At 42.8% G+C, this 27,639-nt stretch overlaps 1 protein-coding gene across 3 annotated transcripts in view; it reads left to right on the top strand.

The window, feature by feature from the left end:
- Window positions 1–9,712: 9,712 nt before the first annotated feature.
- nlrc5 (NLR family, CARD domain containing 5) overlaps window positions 9,713–27,639 on the top strand; it is a 179,509-nt gene continuing 161,582 nt past the window's right edge. The window contains exon 1 of one of the 3 annotated variants that reach the window (XM_043707157.2): window positions 9,713–9,890. The gene's annotated coding sequence lies outside the window, so the exon portion shown is untranslated. Of the gene's footprint in view, window positions 9,891–25,119; window positions 25,316–25,451; window positions 25,933–27,639 lie in introns of those variants that run through there. The other 2 variants (XM_043707155.2, XM_043707156.2) reach the window with 2 other exon arrangements.

The following is a 27,639-nucleotide window of genomic DNA, read 5'->3' as shown; positions in this document are numbered from 1 at the left end:
AGTTAACATTTGGGATCCAGTTACCCTTCCTCAGAAGCATTCTTAGCTTCATTGGAGTTGAGATAGGATCATCAGGATCAAAGAAGATTGGCCGTTTGACCTGCTGACCCTGTTCTGGCATTCAATAACCCTGTAGGTGATTGTTCACCTCAGTATTACCCTTTTGCCCTCATCCCATCATCTTTAATACCAAAGATCCATTGATCACTGTTTCAAAAGCTGTGAGTTCAATCCCTAATCCACTTAAGCGCTTAACCTTCTGGATGACTCAAAAGGAAGTCATTTAGCCTCTTGTTAAGAATACCAGCAACCATTTCACTAGGAAATGTCTTTGTTATAATTGAATCACTATGACATGTAGAAATTTTTTGTGGTTAGGGGGGTTATGTTGCTACATCATCATCTCCTTCATATAAAATGTTTTACTCTGACAGTCCAGATGGATTAATAATCTTGTGGCTTTAAGAGCAGGGAGCATTTCGAATATCCTGGCTCATATTTCGGTTTCAATGAATATGACATAATTTAGGAAGATGCTCTTTGGAATATAAACACTGCAACAGAGCATGACTGATGGGATCTATGTTGTAAATTACATATAAAATTGGCTTGGGTGTTAATTTTTGTCCAATTATGCTATTATAGGCAAGACAATCTCTTCACCGGCTCATTGGTTTATTGTTTTATTGTCAGATTTGAATCTCAATGATTTGCTATTGGAATCTAGAGTGTGTTTTTTACTTTATTTGTTCAGCATGCATCGTTTAATGTTTGACATGGACTTTCCATTTTTATGGGATAGGTTTTCATCTCCACTGCCTGAGCAATGATGCTGGTCACCCACCATTTCAATGGGAATTCAGGCAGGTTCTATCAGCGATCAATTTTGGCAACTAGAGGGATGAAAATGCTAATCTGTCTCTATTGGCCCTCTGGTCTAAATGACTGTCCGAGACCTGATGACTGAATGGTTTAAATGCATAGCTGTGAAACACGTTAGGATGCCAAGAGGCATTGCAGGATCCACAGCCAAATCTTTGGTATGCTTATGCAAGCAGAGTTTTCCCTTATCTACTTAGGTACGCACTTTGGCTGCCAATAGAACCTAAGGCCACTGCTTTCTCTTTGGGCTATATCCCCACCTATCGTTTCTTCCTTTCCTTTTTTTTACCCAGTAATCTCACTTGGGCACAGCTCACCTTCCTGCTCCCCAGTCATACCTCGGCTGCTTAGAACTTGCATATTTGAAGCTTACAATCTCCTGTTCCAATATCTGTTTCTATGGTACTGTCCCAGCTTCTGTCTGAGTACACTCCAGTGAAATGCTGTAGCTCGGACGTGATGCTATGTTAAAGATGCTGTATTGATATACATTGTTTTTTGGCATTACAAAGGAAGAACTGCAGAACACAATATGAAGCATAAACAGAAATAGCTGGAAAAGCTCAGCAGGTCTTGCAGCATCTGTGGAGAGAAATCAGAGTTAAGATTTCAGGTCAAGTGACCCTCAGGACTGATGGTAGCTAGGAAAAGATCAGTTTATATGCAGAAGATAGGATGGGGGGAGGGGGTAAGTGTTATGACACACCAGTAAATCCCTCTGCTAATTAAACCAAACACGCAGGAAAGTTCACCTCACCTTGTAATCTGATAAAGAAAGAGTGACAGATAACTCCCCAAATTCCACTATTAAACAAAAAATATCAATTTATTCTTTAACTCTAAGCATGAACATTAAACAACAACTATTTACAACTGTAAGCCTTCTATCGCTTAAAAGTTTGTTATCTACCTCCCATTCTATAACAATATACTGGTCCAATAAAGCCCCTATTAAATTTATGGCAACTTCATTTTCAAAACCAGGCAGTGGTTGTCATCTCCGGTGTCGATCTTCCTCAGTTTGAAGATCTCCCTGGGTCATCTTCAGTCTTCGGCTGCAAAGATGTTTCAGGCAGAGAGTGTTTTCGGGCAGTCTGTCTAACAGTGGCAGGTGGTGCTTTTTCTCCTGGCTAACTTTCCAAAATGCCTGCTTGTATACCCCAAACATTGGATCGTCTCATTGGTTCAATGTTGTCAAAACAGTAAAATTCAGATTTGATTGGGTTTTGTATCTCGGGACATAATTTAAACTGATTGGTTAATTTGAACTGATGTGAAAACAACTGGTATCTAGGTTACAGTCAAATGTTACATTTTTCCATTTTCTAGCACACTCTGTGACATGACAGGTGCTTGCCAGTTTTCATTCTCTCTTAAATGTACAGTACATGCCTTCAACTTCATAACAGTAAGGAGTAAATGATAGATGGGGATAGAGTCCAAAGAGAGAAAAGAACTGTTGGACAGATAAAGGAGTGGATAACAATCTGAGTAGGAGAGTGAATAGCTATTAATGAGGACTGTTAATGGCTGACAATGGGTTGTGTATAATAGCAGACTATGTGATAACAAAGCCTGGTGTGTGGGGGTTGCTGTAAAGACATGGGAGAGCTCAAGCCCTAAAGTTGTTGAACTTCATATTGAGTGCAGAAGGTGGAAAATGAGGTGCAGTTCTTCCAGCTTGCGCTGAGCTTCAGTGGAGCACTGGAGCAAGCCTGAGACAGAGACACCATGCTCCTCCATCTGGCTGAGCTCGTCCTCATCCTTAACAACTTATCTAATTTTCTCCAGATCAAAGGCTGGTCAGACATGGATCCTAGATATGCCTGCCTCTTCATGGGGTATGTGAAACATCCCATCTTTCAGACCTATTTCCACCCTGACCCTTAACTGTTTCTCTGGTACTTTGATGATATCATCAGTGCTGCTTCCCTCTTTCACCTGGTACACCTCTGACTCCTCCCTTCCCTTCCTTGACATCTGTTTCCATTTCTAATGATAGACTGACGGCCAATATCTATTATAAGCCCACCGACTCCCACAGTTACCTTGACTATTCATCCTTGCACCTTATGTCCTGTAAAGACTCTATTCAATTCTCCCAGTTCCTCTGTCTCTGGCACATCTGTTTTGATGAAGCCAACTTTGACAAGAGAGCCACCAAAATGTCCACCTTCTTCCTAAATTGAGGATTCCCCAGCGGCGTAATTGACAGGGCCCTCAGCCAGGTCCAACCCACTTCCTATACTTCAGCCCTCACCCCCTCTCTTCCCTCCCGGAAGGACAATAAGGTCCCCCTGTCCTTATCTGCCATCCAACAGCATCCACCTCCAGAGGATCATTAGGTGCCATTTCTGCCACCTCCAGTGGAATGCTACCACCAGAGATATATTCTCCTCCTCCTCCCTTGTCAGCCTTCTGCAGGGACCGTTCCCTCCAGGACACCCTGGTCCACTCTTCCTTCACTCCCAAACCCCCTACTGCACCTTCCCCTGCAATCGCAGAAGGTGTGACAGTTGCCCGCTTACTTCCTCTCTCCTCAGTATCCAAGCCTCCAGAGACACTTTCCAGGTGAAGCAGCGATTTACCTGCACTTCACATAATCTACAGTATTCACTGCTCACAATGTGGTCTCCTCTACACTGGGGAAACGAAGCATAGACTTGGTGATCACTTCATAGAACATCTACATTCTGCAAAAAAGACCCTGAGCTACAAGTTCCCTGCCACCTTAACACACCAGCCTGTTCCCCGGCTAACATGTCTGTCTCAGGCTTGCTGCAGTGCTCCAGTGAAGCTCGGCACAAGCTGGAAGAACAGCTCATTTTCCACTTGGGGTCCCTGCAGCCTTCTGGACTCAATATCAGGTTCAACCACTTTAGGGCTTGAGCTCAGCAAGTCCTTACCTCATCCCCCACACACCAGGCCTTGGTCTCATGTACTGTAGTCTGCTATCACACACAACCCATCATTAGCCACTAACAGTCCCCAATAATAGCTATTCACCCTTCTAGCCAGATTGTTCTCCACTCCTTTGTTCAACTGTTCTTCTCTCTCTTTGGGTTCTAACCCCACCTATTATTTCCTTCTTACCCCTTCTCTCTATCCTATTTTCTACATATAAGCCGACATTTTCTTGGCTGCCATCAGTTCTGAGGAAGGGTCACTTGATCCGAAACATTAACTAAGTTTTCTCTCTCAGATGCTGCTGAACCTGCTGAGTTTTGCCAGCAGTCTGTTTTTGTTTCTGATTTGAAGTGTCCGCAGTTCCTTTCAGTTTGTCTACAATATGAAGCATCATTGTTTTATTTCTCCTGAAAGCATTCCCGACCTGCACTTTAGCTGTTTTAAAAGGGAATCAAATTCAAAATGCTGGCTAAAAACAGCATGCAATGGTAGCGTGCAGTGAATGTAAGTGAAATTCCTCATTGAGTAACTCAGCTCTGGTTTCCCCAGAGTCTATGCATCATCTACAAGACATAAGTCAGGATTGTGATTGAACAGCCTGCACTTGTACTAGTAGGCTCAGCTACAACAACACTCAACGATTTAAATACAGTCCAAAACAAGCAGCCCACTTAACTCCATCTAACACCTTCAATGTTCACTCCCATTGCCAACAACATACGATGATGGCAAGTACCATCTGCAACATAGACTACAGCCTTGTCAAGACTTCTTCAACAGCACCTGCCTAGCAGGACAAAGACAGCAGATGTATGGAAATGCTACCCTTCCGAGCCATACACCATCCTGAATTGAAGCTGTATCACTGTTCCCTCAATGTCACAGGATTGAAACACTGGAACACCGTTTCTGACAGCAGATTGGATGTTCCTACATCCCATGGACTGCAATGGTTCAAGAAGACCATCACCTTCTCAAGGGCCATTATGGATGGGTGATAAATGCTGGTCCAGTTAGTGATGCTCACTTTCCATTAAATGAATGAAAACAAAGTAATTACATGTTGTTAATGTTGCAGAAATGTCATTGCCTGTTCCTTCTTGCTTTATGCATGCTTGCCAAATAATTTTTTTGTGAAGACAGACTGCTGACCAGTTCTCAATAGAATAAGAACTGTGGTTATGGCTATACAGAGCCCTCACACAAATCTCTCCTCTGCAGACTGATTGAAAGCAAGAATGAATTATTTTAGAAATAGGGGACATTTATTTTATGTAATGCCAGTTTCTGCCTGGTCCACCAATAATGCTTCGTCAGCTGTAAAGGTTAGCAGGGAGCTTTCATGTGAGTCACAAGGTTAAAGAGGGAGTAGAAACTGAAGTTAATTTATAGGAAAAGAAACAACATGAGGCAAAAATATTTTGCAATCAGTGGCCATGAATGACACATGAGTTCTTGTTCCTTGTAGCTGCCCACAGACATTTTGTAGCCTCTGCTCAATGGGATTCCAGTACAGCACAGCACCCTGTAGGAGGCAACTGGAATTCCATTGGAAAGGGCATGATGGTGGGAGGGGGTGGGGAGTCAGCAGGGTGAACCCACACTCAATTCCCAGCATTGAAAAAGCTGTCGTGAGTTTAGTACAGGTGCAGAAAGGTCTTGATGTAGGAATTGAGCCATAGGGGATGGTCGGGCAAATGAACAAATGAGCCCTCATGTTTATAAGAATAAACTTTCAGTGCCAGAGAGGGTATTTTGGTAGTAATTAAGATTTATTACAATTCCAAAAAAATGACTACACTTGATTGGACCAGTCAGAACAATTTCTAAAGTATTTAGTGGATATTTGCTGGACAACTTCATGCCCTTCCTCGATTTCAGTGAGGTGTCCTTAGTGGGGTACCTGTGAGGTGAAGCTGAAAGCAATAAGGAAAATCAGACAGGAACTTGCTGATTTCCACATTTAACTTTGTACGTACAGGTGCTGGACATTACTGTCCAATTTACTCTTTGATAATGGTGAGTGGAATAGCCCCATTAATAGTCTTGCCAGATATTCTAGGCTGAGCAAACTGGGGACAAGGACAAAATGAAAGGCAACTTCAAGTCTAGTAAGTGAGTGAGACATATAGACTGATATAGGGACATTAAGGAACTATTAACCAATTGGTGATGTAGTGATAATACCTCTAACCTAGTAATCCAGAAACTCAGACTAATGCTGTAGGGACATAGGACAGCTTCTGGAGTTTAAGTTCAAGTAAAGGATAGTTACATACATATAGAACTGAAAGTTAGCCTCAGTAAACCATGAAATTACATTAGTTGTCATACAAACCAGTCTGGTTCATCATTTCCCTTTGGGAAGGAAATGCACCATCCATTACCTGTTCTGACCTACATGTGACTCCTGATCCACAGCTAAGTGGTTGACGCTCAACTGCTCTCTGGATAATAAATGGTTGCTTTGCCACCAACCCCTGCATCTAATAGAGTCATAGAGAAGTACAACATGGAAACAGACTCTTCGGTATTACTCGTCCAAGCTGACTAGATATTCTAAATTAATCTAGTACTGTTTGTCAGCATTTAGTCCTTTACCTCTAAACCCTTCCTATTCATTTACAAATCCTTTTAAATGTTGTAATTGTAGCAGCTTCCACCACCTCCTCTGGCAGCTCGTTCCATACATGCACCACCCTCTGCGTGAAAAAGTTGGCTCTCAAGTCCCTTTTAAATCTTTCCTCTCTCACTTTAAACCTATGCCCTCTAGTTCTGGACTCCACCTACCCTGGGGAAAAGATCTGTCAATTCACCCTATCCCTGGCCCTCTTGAATTTATAAACCCCTAAGGTCACCCCTCAGCCTCCGACACTCCAGGGAAAACAGCCCCAACTATTCAGCCATTCCCTAAAACTCAAACTGTCCAACACTGGCACAATTCTTGTAAATCTTTGCTGAACCCTTTCAAGATTCACAACATCCTTCCTATAACAGGGAGACCAGAATGGAATGCAGTTTTCCAAAAGTGGCCTAACCAATGTCCTGTACAGCCACAACATGAAAGAATTTTAAAAGAAACTGATCTTTGTTGGAATTTAAATAACACCAGCATTATTAGGCAAGAGGAGATACTGTTCGAAGATTACTTTCTTTATGATAAATACAATATAAATGTTTGGACTAAATGCATGTTTCCTTGAAGTAGTGTTGTATTTGAAATATACAGAACCAAATAAGATGGCAAGGCAAGATATAACTCAACAGTATTAGACAAAGTACAAGACAATTTCTTCAATTCAATATTTCCATTTATTACTCCATTAGACTATTACTAATTTCACAGGTACATCATTTCACTTTAAAATTGCAAGACAGCAGAACAGGGGAAGTGTTTTCACCATAGAAAAAGTAAAAAGACGGCTAAAGCAAATGCCTGATGAGGGGGAACTTCCTGAGGAATCAATGAATGCAATATTTGACATCTGTCTTCACAAAAGAAGAGGATGTAATCAGGGCAGGTTGTCACAGCAGAGATATTGGATAGGACTGAAACAAAAGATGCAATATCGATTGGCAGCACTCAAAGTTAATAACCCTGTGGGTTTGGGATTTATCCTGGGTTACTGAGGAAAGCTGGGATACGATGCCTGAAGTTCTGACCATAGTCCTTCAATCCCCTTTGAGAGATTTAAGATGTAGGATTGGAGGAGTGCGAGTGCTTAGAAGGAGGGGAGTGATAGACATCCAATCGCAAGCCCACCAAGTTGCTCAGTTTTGGATATGATGACAATCAAGAGGGGAAATCCCGATCCCAGCCCTTTTGGACACAACAGCTTCTAACATACCCTGCCTTATACTTAAGCTCCAAAATGGAGAATCCCAGTCAATAGGTCAACTGTACTTGGAAATGATGCTCAGAAACTTGATGGCCAAAGGGACAATCGCAGGAAGTTGCTCACTCCAGATTCCTGCAAAGTAGATTGCTGTTTATATTTAACAATGCAGACTAGACCAAGGAGCCACTGATTCACTGCCCATCCCAATCCTGGAATATGCAGGTAAATAAAATCAGAATTCAGTATATAATCTTTTTACGTGTCCAATCACACTGAGGCAACTGGAGCAATGTAGAAGGAAAGACAAATAAAGTAGAAAAAGAAATATTTGAATTATCTGAGTCTCTGCAAAATGTATTTACTAAAATATTACAACACTGTCAATGAATTTAAAAAGAAACATAAATTTAGAGAGTTAGACAAATCACAGTTTCCGAAGTTTGAGCAGATACTAATGTTGGACCTGGCACCTGCCTTGATTATTTTCAGAAATGTGCTCTGATGTGGACATCGCTGACAAGGCTAGCACTTACAGCTCATTTATAATTGCCCTTCGTCTTGACCCAATGCATACTGTAGTTTCAAATAGCTGAGTAGATTGTAAGGCCATCTCAGAGGGCAGGTAAGAAGCCACCAGCTGGTGCATGAGGGGAAGCAAATGTTGGTTCAACTGGAGTGTTTAACTGGTTTCCTTCCCTAAAGAAAGTTAATGTATCTATTGGGATTTCAACAACGATCCAAATTCTTGACAATGTCTTTCACTGATACCAGTTTTTAATTTCCAGATTCTCATAACTGCATGGTCAAACATCCCAAGTAAGGTTGAATCATTCTTTAGGTTATTAATTTAGTAAAATAATCAATCAACTGCAATATCCATGTAAGAACAGTGAAGCAAAGAAATATTACCGCACAGAAGGTAACCTTTAGTTTCTATCATATTGATGTCAGCTCTTCGCCATAGCAATTCAATTCCATAACCAGAATTTCTGCACTACACTGGATCTCTCCTTACCTCATATAATTATCTAATTATCCCATTAAACGTTCACTCCTCTATCACAGCTCCATTCTCAACTTTGTTATAATTTATACACATTGATGCAAAATATTTATTTAAGAGATTTGCCTTAACTTTAAGCTCCACAATTAGAATTTACAGTTTAGTATCGAGTACATCTGTCCATTGTAAAACATGTTAATTCCTTCCATTCATCTTAATACTGAATTCATTCACTCATCAAATCTATACTCACTGCCCAACATGGACTCCCAGCTAAGCAAAGCCTTGATTTTATAAGTCTCATTCTGGTTTTCAAATCCCTCTATTGCCTCGCCCTTCCATATCTTTATACTCTTGTCCGAGTTCACAAACCTCCAAAATACCTGGGCTGTGATAATTATGATCTCTGTACATTCAGATTTTAATTATTCCATTTGATTGGTGGTTGTAGTTTCAGTTGTCAAAGTCTGAAACTCTGGAATTTCCATGCCAAACATCTCCATCTGTCTAAATTGTTTCTTCCTTAAATACTGTCCTTTAAACCCAAATACTTTTTGCATTTGGCCTAACACTACCTTGTGGTCCGGTGTCATTTTATGTAGTAATACAAGTGAAGCATTTTGGGACATTTTATCACATTAAAGATATAAATACAAGTTGTTGTTGTCCTCCATCCTGCCTGATTATCTATTGCTGATTCATTGACGTGTTTGTTCACTTTTCTGCCCAGGGAACTTTGGGCAGATTGCCTACTTAAAATGGACGGATAGCTCACTTAAAGTGTGTTCAATTTAGACTATTCTCTCGGCTCAACTCTACATCCTCTCCATTTGGGTGCTGTGGCTCATTGTTACTGATGTTGTCACATTGACGAAATTCGTTACAAACACTTAAAATCTAAGCTGGTCATGTCGAGGCAAAATTTGTTAATGTTGAGTCTTATGAAATGTTATTCTTGAACCTGCCACAAGGGGTGAGAGCAACGTCACTCGCAACTGAAGCTAAGTTCAAATATTAGGTCCACATTTTATATAACAATTTATTTCACTAAATTCATTTAATGTCTAGTCTTAGAGCATGTGGATACGCAAAATAGTTATTTGGTAAAAAAGATCGGCACACAGAATTGTTTGTGTAGGTTTGAATCATGCATGATTTGACACAAAGCCAAAATGCTTAAGATTTAGGTTTCATTTTCACCTGGTGCAGAGCTGTAACTTCACGTATATTGCTGTGGATATTCTACTGTTTTTTTCTCGGTAAGTAAATTTTCAAATGTTATCAAAAAACTTTGGAATTAAACTTCCTCCCATTCACAATCAGATTAGTGGGGAAGGATCAATCAATTTATTGCTGGTACATTAGATTTTACCTCCCAATTGATCACATTCCTATTTTGCAATGGAGTGCTGTCACTGCACTTAGTTATACAGTTAGGTCCAGCATCATGTCACAAGCAAAATACAAGGTTTATCAAAATGCAGACATTGCATCAGTGCAAGGACTGATGTCAAGTGTAAAGGCGATAATTTAGGTATGGCATTAAAACAAATTTACCTTTTCCTCATAAGATGGCAGCAGGGCTAGGAAACAGTTTCAAAGTCAGTAGATAAGGTGCGGCTATAACATTTCTTCAACCTAAGTCAGAAGCTCGAATCAGAGTTCGATTTATTGATTGAAATGGCAAATTGGAATAGATATCAAAGGTTTATGACCACGAAGCCAGCATTTCTTAATAGAAAATTGTGCTGACCTAATTTTACTGGAGTTTTCTTTGATGAAGTATTAGAGAGGGTTGATTAGGAAAATGCCACTGATGGGCTGCACACACGCACTTTCAGAAGGCTTTCGATATAGCACCATGTAACAAATTTGGAGCTCATGGATTGTAAAGGACAGTAACAACACTGATATAAAATTGTCTGAGTGACAGGAAATAGACAGCATTGATTAATGGATATTTTTCAGGGTGGGGAAGGTTCATAGTAGAATTCTAGAGGGGTCAATGTTGGAACTTTGCTTTTCCTGATATCTAGTTATGATCTATACTTTGGTGTATAGGCCATGATTTCAAAACTTGCAGATGATACATAAATTGGAAATATTGCAAATTCAAAAAGATTGCGTCCAGCTTGAAAAGAACATAGACAAGTAGATGATTAAAATAAAGGGTACAATTCTACAGGGGATGCAGGCACAGAGGGACAGTGATGTTGATATGCATGAGGCATTCAAAGTGCCAGGACAAGTGAGGAGAGCAGGTAACAATGCATACAGTATCCTAGGCTTTATTAACAGGCATATAGAGTATAAAAGCAAGGAAGTTACATTGAACTTGTATCAGATACTTGTTTGGACTCAGCAGAAATATTGTGTCCAGTATTGTGCCACCGTATTGGTTAAATATGAAGATGAGAATAATTTCCAGAATGAGAAATCTCATTACAAAAGTAACATGATATTATCTTAGATGCAGTAATTGAGATACAATCCAAATTTTCTCATGACACCAAATGGCAGAAAATGAGAAATGATGTGGGTAGGTTAAGAAAGTCTCAGTTGAACATGAACAGATTGTAAGTTGGCAAAACTATAAGGAAGTCATTGTGAATAATTGCAAGAACATTACACTGGACCAAAGAAAGATAAATCCAAGTGTTTCCAAGTAGCAAGAAACAAAGGACTGTGAATGAGCATACAGTAGAGTGACAGAAATAATTTTTAAAATTACAGGTGCAAACATTAATTAATAAGTCTAATGGAATGATAGTCTTTATCACAAAGGAACTGGAATATGAAGTAATAAATGGAGAGTGTAAATAGCTAAGGTCTTGTCCCCAGGGTAGTGGAGTCCAAAACTAGAGGGCATAGGTTTAAGGTGAAAGGGAAAAGATTTAACAGGGACCTAACAGGCAATGTTTTCATACAGAGGGTGGTGTGTGTTTGGAATGAGCTGCCAGAGGAAGTGGTAAAGATTGGTACAATTACAACATTTTAAAGGCACCCGGATGGGTAAATGAATTGAAAGGGAGGGATAAGAGCCAAATGCTTGCAAATGGGACTCGATTAATTTAGGATATCTGGTTGGCATGGATGGGTTGGACTGACAGATTTGTCTCCAAGCTGTACATCTGTATGACTCTATGACTTTAGATGCACATGTGAATTAAGAGCAGACATGAGCTTTTTAGCCCTTCAAGCCTGTTGCATCATCCAATAAGATCATGGCTGATCTGATTAATCTCAAATCCTCCAGACTGCCACCTCCTCCAGGTCATTTATCACTCCCTCACTTAAGAATCTATCTACCTCTGGTGACCCTTGAATTATAAACAGTGACGCCTAATACTAAGTTCTCCCATAAAGGGAAACATCCTGTAGATATGTACCTACTATGAGCTCTCAGGATCTGATATGTTTCAGTCACCTCATAAACTTCAGTGGATAAAGCCTAACCTGCCCAATTTTTCCTCATAAGATGAACCTCACATTTCCGGTGTTAACTTATCAAACCTTCTCTGAACTGATTCTAATCCACGAACATCCATCTTAAGTAAAGTGACCAATACAGTGCATAGTACTCCAGATGTGGTCTCACTGGTGTCCTGTACATCTGAAGAATGATCTCACTACTTTTGTATTCAATTTCCCTCATTCTAAATGATAACATTCTATTTGCTTTCCTAATTACTTGCTGTACCTGGATACTAATCTTTTGTGATTCATGCACTATGTCACCAAGATGTCTCTGTATCTCAGAGTTCTGCAAACTCTCACCATTTGGTAATACGCTTTTGTATTGCCATAATGGACAATTTCAAACTTCCCACATTGTACTTTCTCACATCTTTGTTCAGTCACTTAACCTGTCTATACATTTTTGTAGCCCCTTTCTGTCTTCTTTACAACTTACTTTCATACCTACCTTTGGGTTATCTGCAAATTAGGCAACTATACCTTCCCTCCATTTCATCTAATTCATGTACATTGTAAATAGTTGAATTCCCAGGACTGATGCCTATGGCAACCATTTATTACATCTTACCAAACTTGAAAAAGACCCAATTATGTTTAGTGTCTCCCTCCTGGTTGCCAGCCAATCTTCCAATCACACCAAAGCGCAACTTCTTACACCTACAACATCCACACAAAAGTTTCCTTTTCCATATACAATGTTGTAACTTATGCTACCTCATGCTTGTTTCTGGTTTCATATTTCACACCTGGAATACTGTGTTCAGATGTTGACATCCCTCCTCAAACATATATTGGCCTTGGAGTGAGTGCTGCCCAGAATTTTTTTTGGAATTTGCTGAAATAGGTTAGATTTATTAAGACAGGTTGCATTAATCAGATTGTATTCCCTTAATGTAGAAGGTTAAGTGGTGATCTAATTAAGTTTTTAAAAATGAGGCATGGAGAAAGCAGGACACAGCATAGCAGTTAGCCTAATATTTTCCAAATGGAAAATGGATTATGGAAAATCTATCACTAAGGAATTGCAAGACAATGAGAAAATCTCAGGCAGCGTCAACATGGCTTTGTAAAAGGGAAATCATGTTTAATTAATTTACTATAGTTGCTTGATGAATGAATGAGCTACCAAGATAAAGGAGAACTTGTGGAAATGGTATACAAAATGATGACAGGCTTAGAGCTGTTTTCTCCAGTAGAGTAGTCAGTTACTGTGGCAGGCAGGGATTTAAGGTGATTTGTATAGGGATTAGAGGAGACCTGGGAAAAACCATCTGCACCAACAGGGTAGTCTGTGTCTGGAATTTGATGCCTAATTTGGTGGTTGAGGCATAAATCCTCACCTCAAGATCTGGACCTCAAAAGCAGTAACTTGCCAGACCCTGGAACTGGTCCTGCAAAAAGGGATTGAAATGGGAAGCTCGTTTATTCAGTCGGTGTAGACATGATGGGCTGAAAGGCCTCTTTCTGTGCTGTAAAATTTCTATGGTTCAATCATTCTACTAGGATTTCCGGAAAGCATTGGAAATCATGCCACAGCAAAGATTATTAAACCAAAAATGAGCTCGTCGTGTAGGGCATGACCTAGTGACATGATTGGTTACCTGACAGGAAACATACATAAGTTAATTCCAGTTAGCAAGATCAGGATCAATGTTAGAGCCTCAACTACATGCAGTTTACATTAATGACTTGGAGGAAAGAGTCAAATGTATTGTCGCTAAGTTTGCTGATAACATAGAGATAGGTAGAAAAGTAAGTTATGAAGAGGACATAAATGGGTTGCAACAAGATTTAGATTAAGTAAGTGGACAAACATTTGGCAGATGGAGCATAATGTGGAAAAATGTGAACTTGCCCACTTTGGCAGTGAAAATAGGAAAGCAGTATCATACTTAGCTGCAGAGAGATTGAATAACTCTGCAGCACAGAGGAATCTGGATGTCCTGGTACTTGAATCACAGAAAAAAATGCATGGAGGTATGGAAAGTGATTAAAAAGACAAATGGAATGTTGTTGTTTATTGCAAGTGAAATGGAATATAAAAGTAGGGAGGTTTTGCGACAGTTTGTACAGGGCGCTGGTAAGACCGCATTTGGAGTACTGTGTACAATTTTGATCTCCTTATTTACAAGAGGACATAAATGTAGTGGAATCAGATCACTCAACAGATTCCTGGGATGAAGAATTGTCTTTTGAGGAGAAGTTGGACAATTTGGAATTTTTTTCCCTGTAGTTTAGAAAAAATGAAAGGTGTTCATATTGAAACTGTCTGATCCTGAGAGGGCTTGATAGAGTGCATGCTGAAATATGATTCCTCTTGAACAAGAGGCTAAAAGTAGGGGACATAGTTTAAAAATAAGTTGTGAGTATATTATTTGACCCTATCCCCACTAGGAAAGAGAACAAACTTCTGAGAGAAGAAATTTGTCCTCATCTCCATCTTAAATCAAAGTGTTCTGATTTTTAAACCGTGTCCTCCAGTTCTAGAATTCCCATTGAGGGGAATCAATAGGCTCTCTTCCATTCTTGTCTGTCCAATTCTAGGCATACATGATCTGTAATGATTTCTGTTCCACTCCATCTCTTGGCCTCCCATGATCTATCCCTAGCCCCCTCCTATTTCTCAACTATTTGCTGCTCTTCAGTCACATGTCAGTTTCCATTTCCATGCTAGTGACGCCGTTTCACCAGCAGACATCATTTGACCACCTCTCATCCTTCCTGCTCTGTTGTTTCTCAACTCAGACTGTTTCTCCAACATCCATTATTGGATATACTGGATGTACTGAAAGCATTTATGTTATGACCCCACCATAATTTCCATTTCATAGCCATCAAATTCAACTCTTTTCCTTGTAACTGAGACTGAAATTACTGAAGTTCACAATCATGGCGGTAAATTTGACTCTAAGATGAACTTCCAGCGGCATATTATATGATGATTAAGACTATTTATTTCCATCTCCTTAACATTACCAGTCATCAATCATGCCTTAGCTTATGCAGCTAAAATCCTCACCCATACCTTTGTTATCTCAAGACTTGATGATTCAAATGTAGTCCTGCTTAATCTCCCATTTCTTAGCCTTCATGATCTTGAGATCAACCAAACCTCTGCTACCTCTCTCCTAATTCACATCAAATTTCAATCCCCATCACTCCAGTGTTCCCTGACCTATATTGGCTCCTGGTTAAGCAATGCCTCAATTTTAAAAATTCTCAAATTTTCAACTCCTCCCATGCCCTCAGTCTTGCCTATTGCTACAGTCTATTCCAATCCTCCGATATGTAGAGATATCTGTATTCTTGCAATTGATGTCTCTTCAGAATGCCTGTGTTTTTTTCACTTCATCATTGCTGGCGGTGCCTTCCAAATCCCTCTTGTAACTTCTCTTTCACTCTGAATCTGATCCTTAAAAAAACTCTCTCTTCAGATGAGCTTTTGCTCATCTACCTTTATGTCTACTTATGGTGCTCAGTGTCAAGACTTGTTTGACGTATCCTGGGCTGCTTTACTGAATTCAAGGCAGTATAGAAATGCAATTGTCATTGTGGAAGGCTGTAATTAGTCATTTAGGGAAAAGACTTGAGGCTTGGTCAGTTGAGCATTTCTGAGTTGGGATTCATGGATTTTATCATGCAGGAGCATGAAAGATTGGAGGTCTGAAGCAGGTTGACTGTGTAAAGATGCAGATGATGCTTGATTTAATTGACCATCAGAAGACACTCAAGAGGAACAGTCTATTCCTGTTCCTAAGCTTCACTCCCATTGAAATCTACCCATTGTAGGCATTCTTTAATAACAGTCTGTCCGTTGCAGACTAGTCTTACAATATGTATGATAATTGAGATTACATGTACCAACAGGAATCAGATGGTTAATTGCACTCCCACCAACCTCTTCCCCCCTACTGCCTCCTCAGAGATGTTCTACCTTATCATTGCCAAGAATTGGTCATTTAGATTAGTTCTCTTCCAGGTTTGTTTAGTTTATGCATTGATTCCTTCAGTGAAGACTGCTGTTACTTCTGACTATTCCCAATTTATGATGCACTATCTGGGAAAGCACTTCCTGGTTGTGGACAATCAGTTGTTGGCTGTCATATTGTTAGTTTGCCCTACCGACCTTGATCTTAAATTGTTTCCTGGTACTTGCGCATTTCATGGATAGGGAAGAATCCAGGGAAAGTTCAAGAACTCAACTACTGAGTGTTCTGAGGAACTTGTGACAATGAATGAATTTTGTTTTTTTTAAAAAAAAGGATTTTGAACCTGACACGTGTTGTCTTCAGGTATAGAATCAGAGAAGAATTTAACACTCCTACATTTTGTCAATTTGCCATCACTGCCAACAACTGCTGGATAATCAAATCGAGAAAAGGCTCTGGAAGATCAGTTTTCTGATAATTCAATTCCCTTCTGCTAAAAAAAAATCCAGTCCACTTCCAAGAAGCCGTATACTTATGATCTGGATGCATACAAACATAAGCATAGATCCACCAGCACCTGATCCACAACCTGAGCTACAAATCTTCTCCAAAATCATAATCACAGATTCTGAGCAGACTAACTTACTCTTTCAGTCCAGTCCAGCTGAGATGCACTGTTTTATGAGGAGAGGTTGAGTAGATTGGGCTTGTACTTTTTAGAATTCAGAAGAATGAGAGGCAATCTTATTAAGATATATGACTTTTAGGGGACTTGATAGGGTAAATGCGAAACAGTTGTTTGCCCTTGTGGAAAAGTCTTGGAGCAGAGGGTATAATCTCAGAGTAAGGGTCACAAATTTAAGACTGAGATGAGGAAGATTTTTTTTCTCTCAGAAGATAGTGAATCTGTGGACCATAGAGGGCTGTCAAGGCATAATCAATGATTGAATTCAAGGCTGAAAAAGATACATGTTTAATTAATGAGGGAATCAAGCATTATGGGGATAACGGAAGAAAGTAGAGTTGGGGATTATCAGATTAGCCATAATCTCATTGATTGCTGCTGTGCAGCCATTAGGCTCACTTGGCCAATTCATTCAAAGGCAAATAGGGACGGGAACAAATGCTAGCCTTGCCAACGATACCCATATCCCATATAGAAATAATAAAAATAAATTGGTAACACAACTGAATGCTTATGGCTAGATTTTGGTAGACACAATCTTTGTGGAGAAAGCTGCGTAATTGGTCGGGGAGACAAGTATGTTATTCTTGAGACAAAGGTCAGGCGTGAGTAATGCATGTACCAAGTTAATGTTCTTATCTAAGGCAGCAGCAGCACACCCAATATCTTCAATCAAATCAGGAAATGCTGGGTAACACTTCAGCCACTCAGGTAACACCCCTGCTGAGACAAACGGACCTAATACCTCAGGGTTGCATCTGAAAGGAGTCCCAGTTAATAAGCAAATACAGAGGGAGTAAAAGGTGGGGATGGGTATGCGAGGTAGAAGAAGGGATCCGCGATAAGGTGAGGGGTAGCAGAGAGTAAATGGTAAAATGGGATGTTGGTGCCACGCAAAAGGGAGGTTGAAAACATAGGTGGATTCAAAGGGGTCAGGCTGAGGGTGAAACAGCACAGGCAGACTTACCACTTCACCTGCCTGCTCTTTACTGGCCTATGACAGACTGTACCTGAAGTCCACAGTAGATTGGAAAACAAAACTTTCCTATTTGCTCAGCTGATAGGTTGACGTGGATGTATGTAAAGGCTTGAAATGTTCGTTCTGTGACCCACACCTTAAGTATTTTGTAGATCAGGGTAACACCCTGCCTTGAGCTGCAGTCAGACTGATCCTAGGTCGCCCCCTCCATCTCCCAGTGTTGAGGTTTACACAGCTCAAACCCAGCACCCACCAGGAATCCCATAATTAACAGGGAAAAGAAGACAGCATTTTTGTTTTAACCGCTGGGCACCAAACTTGCAAGGAAATTGGCCTTCTCTGGTTCTCAAGTTGAAATGGTCAGGGAATCCTGGTGGGTGCGGACACAGTCGTGCCCTCTTTGCCAACCTGGGGATCTTCATTGTGCCACTCTGGGTAACCACCAATTTTGTTTCACTTTCATCTGCGCAGCCGTGTCTCCACGATTGTGGCGTCCATTGGATAGGGGAACAAACAGGACTCTGTGTCGCTTACTTTTCACCAGCGGCTAGCAGTCAGCAAATAGATAATCAGCCTGAGTAACTCCAGCGCCTGCTAACGACAATGGGACACGTGTAGAGAGATCAGGCAACTGGACTGGAGGAAAGGCGGACACCTTTTGGAGGGGTGTACTGGGGAGGGTCAAAGAGCAAGGAAGGTGCCACTTGGCTGGCACGTGGATGCGATAGCCGTGCCAGGAAAGTGCCCACTCTCAATCTGCTCTCTGCCGTATACAGCCCAGGTGGAGGGAACCAGCCTCCAACCATCCTAGGTGCCGGGGTCATAGCGTTCAGACCAAAGATTACAGAGAGCTCCCTCTGTGGGCGAAAGACAGCGGCATGAGACTTGGGGGGGAGGGGCTCTGGTTGGAATAGTTCAAAGCCTCGGCCGGATTTGGGTAGTTAGTGGCTAGGGGCCCGCGGTGAAGTGAACCTGCACTGATTTGGACACTCGCTTCATCGTCAACAATTGTGTAGTTTGGTCGGTTCTGAACTTGTCTCCTTTCCTGGAGTTTCAGTTGGCTCTGGGTGAGACTCTCAGAGGAGGTTTTCAATCAGTCGGAGGGGATTTGAGGTAGGCGAGCCGATGTGGTCCTCCCAATTTGCAGTTTGGGTCTGGAGGCTTCAGATAAAGTCAAGCTGTGACCCCCCCCCCCCCCCCCCCAAGGAAACTGACGCATGCTCTAACACCGAGGGGTAGCTGGACACTAGGGTCTAGTGTTAGTGCGGGAACCTGTACTGCAGAAGCCTCAATGGGCACGTACTGAGGAACAAATGTTACTTCTCAAACCAGCTACCACTCCCTGCGACAAACTTCCATAATTCCGATCAACTCAGCCACTCCAACGGTCAGACTCGGTAGGCACATCATGAACTTACAACCGGACCTTACCAGAGGCTGGAATCGAACCCGGGGCCCTAGCGCTGTGAGGCAGCCGTGCTGAACCTTGCTTATAACCAGACTTGGGTCAGGAGTCAAGACTTGATTATTTTTAACAGTTATTAAGCTCAGATCATTTAACACAGCCCCGCTATTTGTCTAAACCCCATATAAGCTTGAAATGCCCGGTCCTAACATAGAAAGTGTTTTCCGGGGGAAAAAAATAGAATTAACACGTTTTGGCGTCTATGAATAGTCTTTTGGGGCATAGATTATATAAGTTAAGGAATGATTCGGAGATGCCGGTGTTGGACTGGGGTGTACAAAGTTAAAAATCACACAACACCAGGTTATAGTCCAACAGGTTTAATTGGAAGCGCACTAGCTTTCGGAGCGACGCTCCTTCATCAGGTGATTGTGTAAGTTAAGTAATATTGCAAATGCAGGCGATTGTGAAAATAACGTTTATCAGGCGTTTTACTAACTGCTTGCTTCTAGGTACTGTGTGCAGTAGAGGTGCATGCACAAAGTCCAGCGTTAGTATTAATGTTTCACATTCAGCAGCCCAGGCATTCAAATCCCCATGAAGGTGCGGCAAGGAATTGTAACTATCTCTTTGGACTCACGGATTGGGGTCTGTCTTTCCTGTATCTGAAGATGCACTCGAACCAGGACGGCAGGGACTGAAGAGATCTGTTTGCGGCCTAGCGTTTGACAGTTACCCTCAGTCACCACCCTGACCTGGAATTATATCCCTCACTATCGCTGGGTCAAAATCCCTGCTTCCCTAACAACATTCCACATAAAGACTACAAGAAGGCAGCTCATCCCGGCTTCCTTAAGGGAAGCAAGAGGTGGGTAATAATGCAGGCGCCGATGAATAACGCATCCCATGAATGAAAAGAAAGACCTTGAATTCATTGCAGAGGGGAACTTCAGTTTCTCGCAGTAGCCAGGGATGGGTCTGTCCGCTTGCTGCTGCCGATGAGTGTTCAGTTCACCTGAAAACAGGCTGTAGCCCCAGCCTGCCCAACTGAAAACTGAACATGATCAAACACTCAGGACGGCTCAGGCTTGAAAGCAGTTCCCAGTGGTCGCGGTCAATGAGAATGTTCCCCTTGTCAGCATGGGCCGTGAACAGGAGAGGGGGAACACACTTTTGAATGGCAGGTTAGACTTCACTGAAAGCCGCAACAGGGTCTCCCATGGGATGGAATTACATTGTAATCCAGGATCCGTGAAATCACAATTTTTTGAACTCTGCTCCTGGAGCTCTCGGTCACCCCCAGAGTCCAGCTTCCCTGGCCCAAACACTCCCAACCCTCGAGTGATCCTTACATTCCAGGTGTCGAGCCGGCCTCGCCTCCACCTTCAGCTGAGATAACCCGTTGCTCCCGATGCGGTCTCCTCTACATTGGGGAGACTGGACGCCTCCTAGCAGAGCGCTTTAGGGAATATCTCAGAGACACCCGCATAAATCAACCAAATCGCCCAGTGGCTCAACATTTCAACTCCCCCTCCCACTCTGCCGAGGATATGGAGGTGCTGGGCCTCCTCCACCGCCGCTCCCTCACCACCAGACGCCTGGAGGAAGAACGCCTCATCTTCCGCCTCGGAACACTTCAACCCCAGGGCATCAATGTGGATTTCAACAGTTTCCTCATTTCCCCTTCCCCCACCTCATCCTAGTTTCTAACCTCCAGTAACTCGACCTGTCCGGACTTGTCCGACCTGCCCAGCTCCTTTTCCACCTATCCACTCCACCCTCTCTTCCCTGACCTATCACCTTCATCTCCTTCCCCAACTACCTTTTGTACTCTATGCTACTCTCTCCCCACCCCCACCCTCCTCTAGTTTATCTCTCCATGCTTCAGGCTCTCTGCCTTTATTCCTGATGAAGGGCTTTTGCCCGAAACGTCGATTTTGCCTGTCTTCGGATGCTGCCTGAATTGCTGTGCTCTTCCAGCACCACTGATCTAGAATCCACCTTCAGCTGAACCGAGTGGCTGTGGCCTGGACAGTCGAGGCCACTTCAGCAGCTGCTGGCGCCTTAACCGTGTGTTCAATGACCTTGGTCAGCTCTTAGTTTGAGTGATGAGGCCTGTTTGAGAGGGAGTCCAAATATTCGATTTGGCCCGATTGTGTGCTTTACCGAATGGTGCCTCACTGCAGCCTACCAATGCTAGGGAGCCGGGTTCGATTCCAACCTCAGGCGACTGTTCGTGTGGGGTTTGCACATTCTCCCTCTGTCTGCGTGGGTTCCCTCCCATAGTCACACCGATGTACAGGTTAGTTGAATTGACCAAGCTAAATTGCCCATCTGTTCAGGGATGTGTAGGTTAGGTGCATTACTGTAGTCAGGGTTAATGAAAACTAATAGGATAGGGAAATGGGCCTGCGAGGGATACTCTTTGGAGGGTCTGTGTGGATTTACTGGGCCTAATGGCCTGTTTTCACACTGTAGAGATTTTATGAATTATTTTAATCTGGTTTCCCAATGGAAAAGGGCATTCTAACTGACGAAACCATTCCAAACCATCATTACAGACAAGGAGAGTTCAGCTTTTCTTCCCTATAAAAACGGGTTCTGCTCCCGAAGTGCCTGAATATCATTGCAGTGCTCCTGACGTTTACATTTAACAAGGGAGTTTCCACACAGCAGCCTCCCCCCTGCACAGCGGTTCAAGGGCTCCTCAAATGGTGCCCACTCCCCCATTGAACAACTCAGGGGTGCGAGTGGGTGACGAACCTTTTCAGAAAGCACTGCACCTCCTGCTCAACCGACTCTGCAAAAGCATACTGCAGAAGGACGTGATGTCTCGGCTCTGTCAGAGCCACCAGGGAGGAGGAATCTGACAGGAAAGATAGGCCGCCTCACCTCACCCTCAGCTATCTGATCAAGATAGCAATTTCCGGTGGAATCATATTGGTCAGGACTCACATTGACTCCTTGCGGTTTAAGAGTGAACAATAGAGCTGGATTAGGAATGGCGTGCAGTGCGTTCCGGTAATATTTGTCCAAAAAAAAAAGTTGCCGGAAAAGCTCAGCAGGTCTGACAGCAGCTGTGAAAAGAAATCAGAGTTAAAGTTTCAAGACCCGAAATATTTGTGCTTGAGTTGGCCACTGATGTTCCTCATTCAAATGACTCAATGATAGACAATCTCTGAATAGTTCATTTCACAGTCTCCCTGATCTCCCTAGGCCTTTGTGAATATGTCTCCAATTTAATTCATGGCATTTGTTTCTCTCTCCAATTCATTACCATGTAATCCGCTGTCCGAATTTATTTACAGTTCTAATTATCCGCCGTGTTATCTTTTAAACTGTAATTATGTTCACCATTAAATATTTGCATCTCTGTTCATTTTGAAGCTCTTTTCAACAGTTCGTAAACACGGAGTTCCTATATTTATTGTTACAATGGGCTGTCGTTCCATTGAAAGGAGAAAAGTATTATCCTGGGGTCGAAGGGGATAAATATGTGAATGAAAATAGAATAGTGTAGGAGAGATGGGCTTCAGATTGGTTCCACGGGGCGGCGCAACAGCGAGGGCCGAAGGGCCTGTACTGCGCTGTAATGTTCAATGTTCCGGGGCTTACTCGATACAAGTAGTCGCAGCAAAATGCATTCCCGTACTGATATGTCTGCTCTGCGGTTTCGGTGTGGTCAGATTGCGGCTCACGGTCAGCGTTAGAGATCCCTGGTCAGTCAGTGGAAGTTGGCTAGGCCTTGTGTATGTTCTTTTATTCCTGATGAAGGGCTTTTGCCCGAAACGTCGATTTCGAAGCTCCTTGGATGCTGCCTGAACTGCTGTGCTCTTCCAGCACCACTAATCCAGAATCTGGTTTCCAGCATCTGCAGTCATTGTTTTTACCTTGTGTATGTTCAGTTGGTTTCAGAGGGTCCCAATGTAACATGGAGTGTTGGGATTGGATTGGAGTTTAACTAGAGGAGTCAGTGATGCATTAGAGTCCATTGTCCGTCAGCAATGGACAAGGCCGAGCAAAACTCCATCCCAGCGTTTCTTTTTTTTTAATATTCCCTACAGTCCACACCGACCCTCCGAAGAGTAACCCACCCAGACCCATTTCACTCTAACGAATGCACCAAACATTATGGGTAATTTAGCGTGGCCAATTCACCTAACCTGCATATCTTTGGACTGTGGGAGGAAAGCAGAGCACCCGGAGGAAACCCACCCAGATACAGGAAGAATGTGCAAACTCCACACAGAGGCCGGAATCGAACCTGGGTCCCCTGGTGCAGTGAGATAGCAGTGCTAACTGCTGAGCCACCAGTTCCTGGTCAGCTTTCTGCATGTCAAACAACGATTGAGAATTGAGACAGTGATTGCATTGTAAATATCTGCAATAACAGCTTTGGGGTGACCAAGGTGGAATGCACGAATATCTCAGCATTTGGACCAACATTACTTTTGAAGAACTTCCATTTTTTTAATATCAGTCTAGCCTCTAATTTCCGAGCCCATTGAGGAGTCAATGTTCATCATTTCGAAAAGGACAGGAAAGCCTTGAATGTGAGCTCTCACCGCCCCATCATCTTGAAATGTGTTACAACAACGGATATTTTTTGCAGCAACGGAAGGTAATTTAACTGGTCTCAAGTCGCTCCGTGATTTGCATAATTTTCTGTTACACTTTAACACTCTCAACACACTCACTTTCAATATATATATACAATCCAGAGTCTTAACACAGTCCGTGTGTCGGTCACTGGGGTCCAGTTGGAGAGTGCTGTCCATCCTTGATGGTCTATGGATGTATCAACCACATTCATCTGCAGATGGCATTTTATGTAGTATATTCTGCAGTTGTCGTTTAGGTTTTGAAATGATTTTTCCAATTCTCTGAAGACAAACCAAACTGCTTCTAAAGTGGATGATACGGTACAACGGACTGTGGATGCGGGAAATCTGAAACAAACTCAGCAGATCTGTGGAGAGAAAGCAGAGGCCCTTCGTCAGGGCTGCATCGGGTGTACGTGTCTGGCTGTGGTTTTATATTTGTGTGTGATTAGATTAGATTCCCTACAGTGTGGAAACAGGCCCTTCGTCCCAACCAGTCCACACCGACCCTCCGAAGAGTAACTCACCCAGACCCATTTCCCTCTGACTAATGCACTAACCTGTGGGAAATTTAGCACGGCCTGTTCACCTAACCTGGAGGAGGAAACCCAGCTCACGCAGACACAGGGGTGAGAATGTGTAAACTCCGCACAGACAATCGCCCGAGGCTGGAATCGAACCTGGGACCCTAGAGTTGTGAGGCAGCAGTGCTAACCGCTGAGCAACGTGTGTATGTGTTTGTGTGTGTGGGTATGTATGTGGGGGTGTGTGTCTGGGGTGGGTGAGTGTGAGGATGTTTATCTGTGGGTGTGTATATGGGTGTGCGTGTATGGGGTGGGCGAGTGTGAGGGTGTTTGTGTCTGGGTGTGTATATGGATGGCTGTGTAAGTGTCTGAGTGTGAGTGGTGGGGGTGGTGTTTACAGGTGTCAGGATGTTTGAGTGTGGATGTGTATGTTTGTGCGTGTGTATGTGGGTGGATATGTGAACTTTTACATGCGTGCGTGTGTGTGTGTGTGTGTGTGGGTGGGTGGGTGGGGGGGGGAGTAGGAGGTTTGCAAATGTTCGAATTCAAAGTCCCGTGAAGAGGGGTTTACTTCGAGTGAACAATGGTGAAGTTATACGCTCAGACAAACAACCTATTGGCACAATGTCGAATCACAGGAGATCCACCTATGGGGCTCTCAAAAGGCAGAATGAGAGTGAGAAGGAGAAAGACAAGACAGAGTGTGGATTGAGAGTTGACTTTCAAACCCCCTTGTGGTTCTGATCATTCTTTGATTTGCATTTGGGTATTTGCCTTGAAGGAGACCGATTCAGCTGTCAGTTCCGACTCGAAAGCTTCGGCTAAAAAAAAACAAAATAAAACGGAAACTATTTGCAGAAAGCGAAAGCGATTCTGTGCACTCCACGGGAATTGCCCCCGTTCACATCACGCCTTTGACATGGCCAAAGTTTTGTAAAAAAAAATAATCGCCAGAACAAATCCATTTTCATTTAATCGCGAGCAGTAGCAAGGAATGCACCGGTTTTGTACTTGACTAGATAAGAAAATAAATAGCACGGAGTTTTGGAGACAAAAGGACACACTGGAATCTTCCTTTGGGAAGGTATGGAACCTGGAGTCATAACCTTAAAGTGGTGGTGAGGTGTTTGATACTAAGGAAACTTGGGAAGATTTTTATTTTTCGGGATTCACCATTACCTGGGGCTGCTACATAGTGAAAGGGGTCATGAGACTGTGTCACCTTGCTGTCATCTGTAAAATACAACGGTACTACAGCAAGACCTGAATTCTGGTGGCATGCCGTGTTTTTGTTTGGAACAATTCTCATTTAGCTAACGCCACAATGAATTGTATTGTAGCAATTAGTTTCAGTTTCACTTCTCCTCAAAGCTAGTTACTAAGATTTCGGAGAATCGTTTGTGTTCTTGACAACTTGTCTTTGTTAGCGGTGAGATTCTACCGTGAGGCCAGCTCAAAGTTTAAGGCAGCGAGGATGATGCTGTTCCGTGAGGATGTGCTGCTACATTGATAGAAGATGCCACGCCGGGCGCCACCTCAGACTTCCTTCGCGCCTTGGTGACATAGAATTGGCGTAGCACAGGACATCGGAGCTCATGAGAAATCCGTCTGTTGTTAGCCGCTGACAGAGCATTCAGGATCAGGGCAAACGACCCCGAATCCGATTGAAGAATCCTTGCTTAGCCATACGGCCTGGAAGAGGTAGTGCAAATTAGAATAGAGTGTTTAATCATTAACGATGAACGATCCTTCTTAGTCACCTGGGGATCCAGGAGACGTTTCTTCCCTTTGGGAGAGTCAGTGCAAGTTCCCGCCACAAACATGGAGAGAGAGAGCAAACTAACGTTTCGAAAAAGGATGACTCATCAGACGTAAAATGTAGAGGAGGCAGCCTTTAGACTCATTTAGAGTCACCCAGATTAGACTCCTTAGCTCGCTCTCTGTCACCATGGATGCTGCCTGACCCGCATTTATTGTTTTTTTGCACAGCTTTCAGCATCGGCAGTAATTTGCCCCTACAGGCTCTGCCACAAGTAGGGCGGTGATAGGTGGATTGTTTAGAGGTTAGTGTGCTCCCTCTGATGTCTTTGACTCTGTAAATACTTGAAGTCTCGCCATGTGTATGGTACCTTCCCAATTGAGTCCAATACAGTTGGACTCAATTGGGAAGTTTAGGTCAGGCCCAATCCATGAGTCCTTGGGGGATTAGATTACTTACAGTATGGAAACAGGCCCTTCGGCCCAACAAGTCCACACTGACCCGCAACCCATCCATTCTCATACATTTACCCCTTTACCTAACACTATGGGCAATTTAGCACATCTTTGGACTGTGGGAGGAAACCGGAGCACCCGGAGGAAACCCACGCAGACATGGGGAGAATGTTACACCTCTTCAAGAATATCCTAAAGTGTTTCTCACACTCTCGGACAGATTTCCAAATATAACAGTTGCTTCAACAATCTATTATTAAGACTTCAACATTGGACAAGTTGGCTTGTGAGGGCACACCCCTGCTGGACCAGCTTTCCACCCATTAGATTCAAAGGATCTTCTGAGGCATCATTGATGGATGTCTATAATGCTGCTGTGCCTGGGTGCGCTCTCCACGTCTCCGAATAGTACAGGTGTGCAGTGTAGGGATCACTGCTACCTGGTAAAGCAGGACCCGAATCTTGGGATTGAGATCCCAGTTTTCAAATACTCTCTCCCTCAATCAGACAAAGCCTGAACTGACACATTTGGGCATGAAGATGAAGCTCGATATCTCTGCCTGTCTTCATTGAAAGGAGACTCTCAAGATAGGGAAGTGATTCCCATTTTCGAGCATTGATTTCTAATCAACATGGAGAGGTGCTCTGCTCTGGCAGCTGAGTGGACGAGAGCTTTCATTTTCCAGCTATTTAGTAAAAGGCCTATTTTCTCCTATGTTTTGGAGAAATAGTCATCCATGACCTAGAGTTCAGTTTCAGAGGAATGTATGTGGGTGTCATCTGCATAACAAGGTTTTGTCACTAAGTTAGAAGATAAGGAAACGTAATGAATATGTCACAGGATTTGTAATCCAGATTGATAATCTGGAGTTTGCAGTTCAAATTCCAACAGGGCTGCTGGGAATTTAAATGCAGGACTTCTACAATTAGTGGTATAGTCCTAGACCAAAGAAACCTAGGGGTTCAGGTATGTAGTTCTTTGAAATTTGTACTGCAGGTAGACAGTGTGGTTAAGAAGGCGTTTAGCACACTTGCCTTAATTGATCAGAACTTTGAGTACAGCAGGTGGGGCATCATGTTGAGGTTGTACAAGATATTGTGGAAAGCCTCTCCTGGAATACTGTGTACAGTTCTGGTTGCCCTGTTACAGCAAGGAATTATTAAATTGCAGCGGGTTCAGAAAAGATTTGCCAG

This window comes from Chiloscyllium plagiosum, unplaced genomic scaffold (assembly GCF_037043375.1).
Source record: "Chiloscyllium plagiosum isolate Xiang-an unplaced genomic scaffold, Cpla_swu_hap1 HiC_scaffold_17, whole genome shotgun sequence".
Lineage (NCBI taxonomy): Eukaryota > Metazoa > Chordata > Chondrichthyes > Orectolobiformes > Hemiscylliidae > Chiloscyllium > Chiloscyllium plagiosum.
This window is presented reverse-complemented; position numbering and strand designations above follow the sequence as displayed.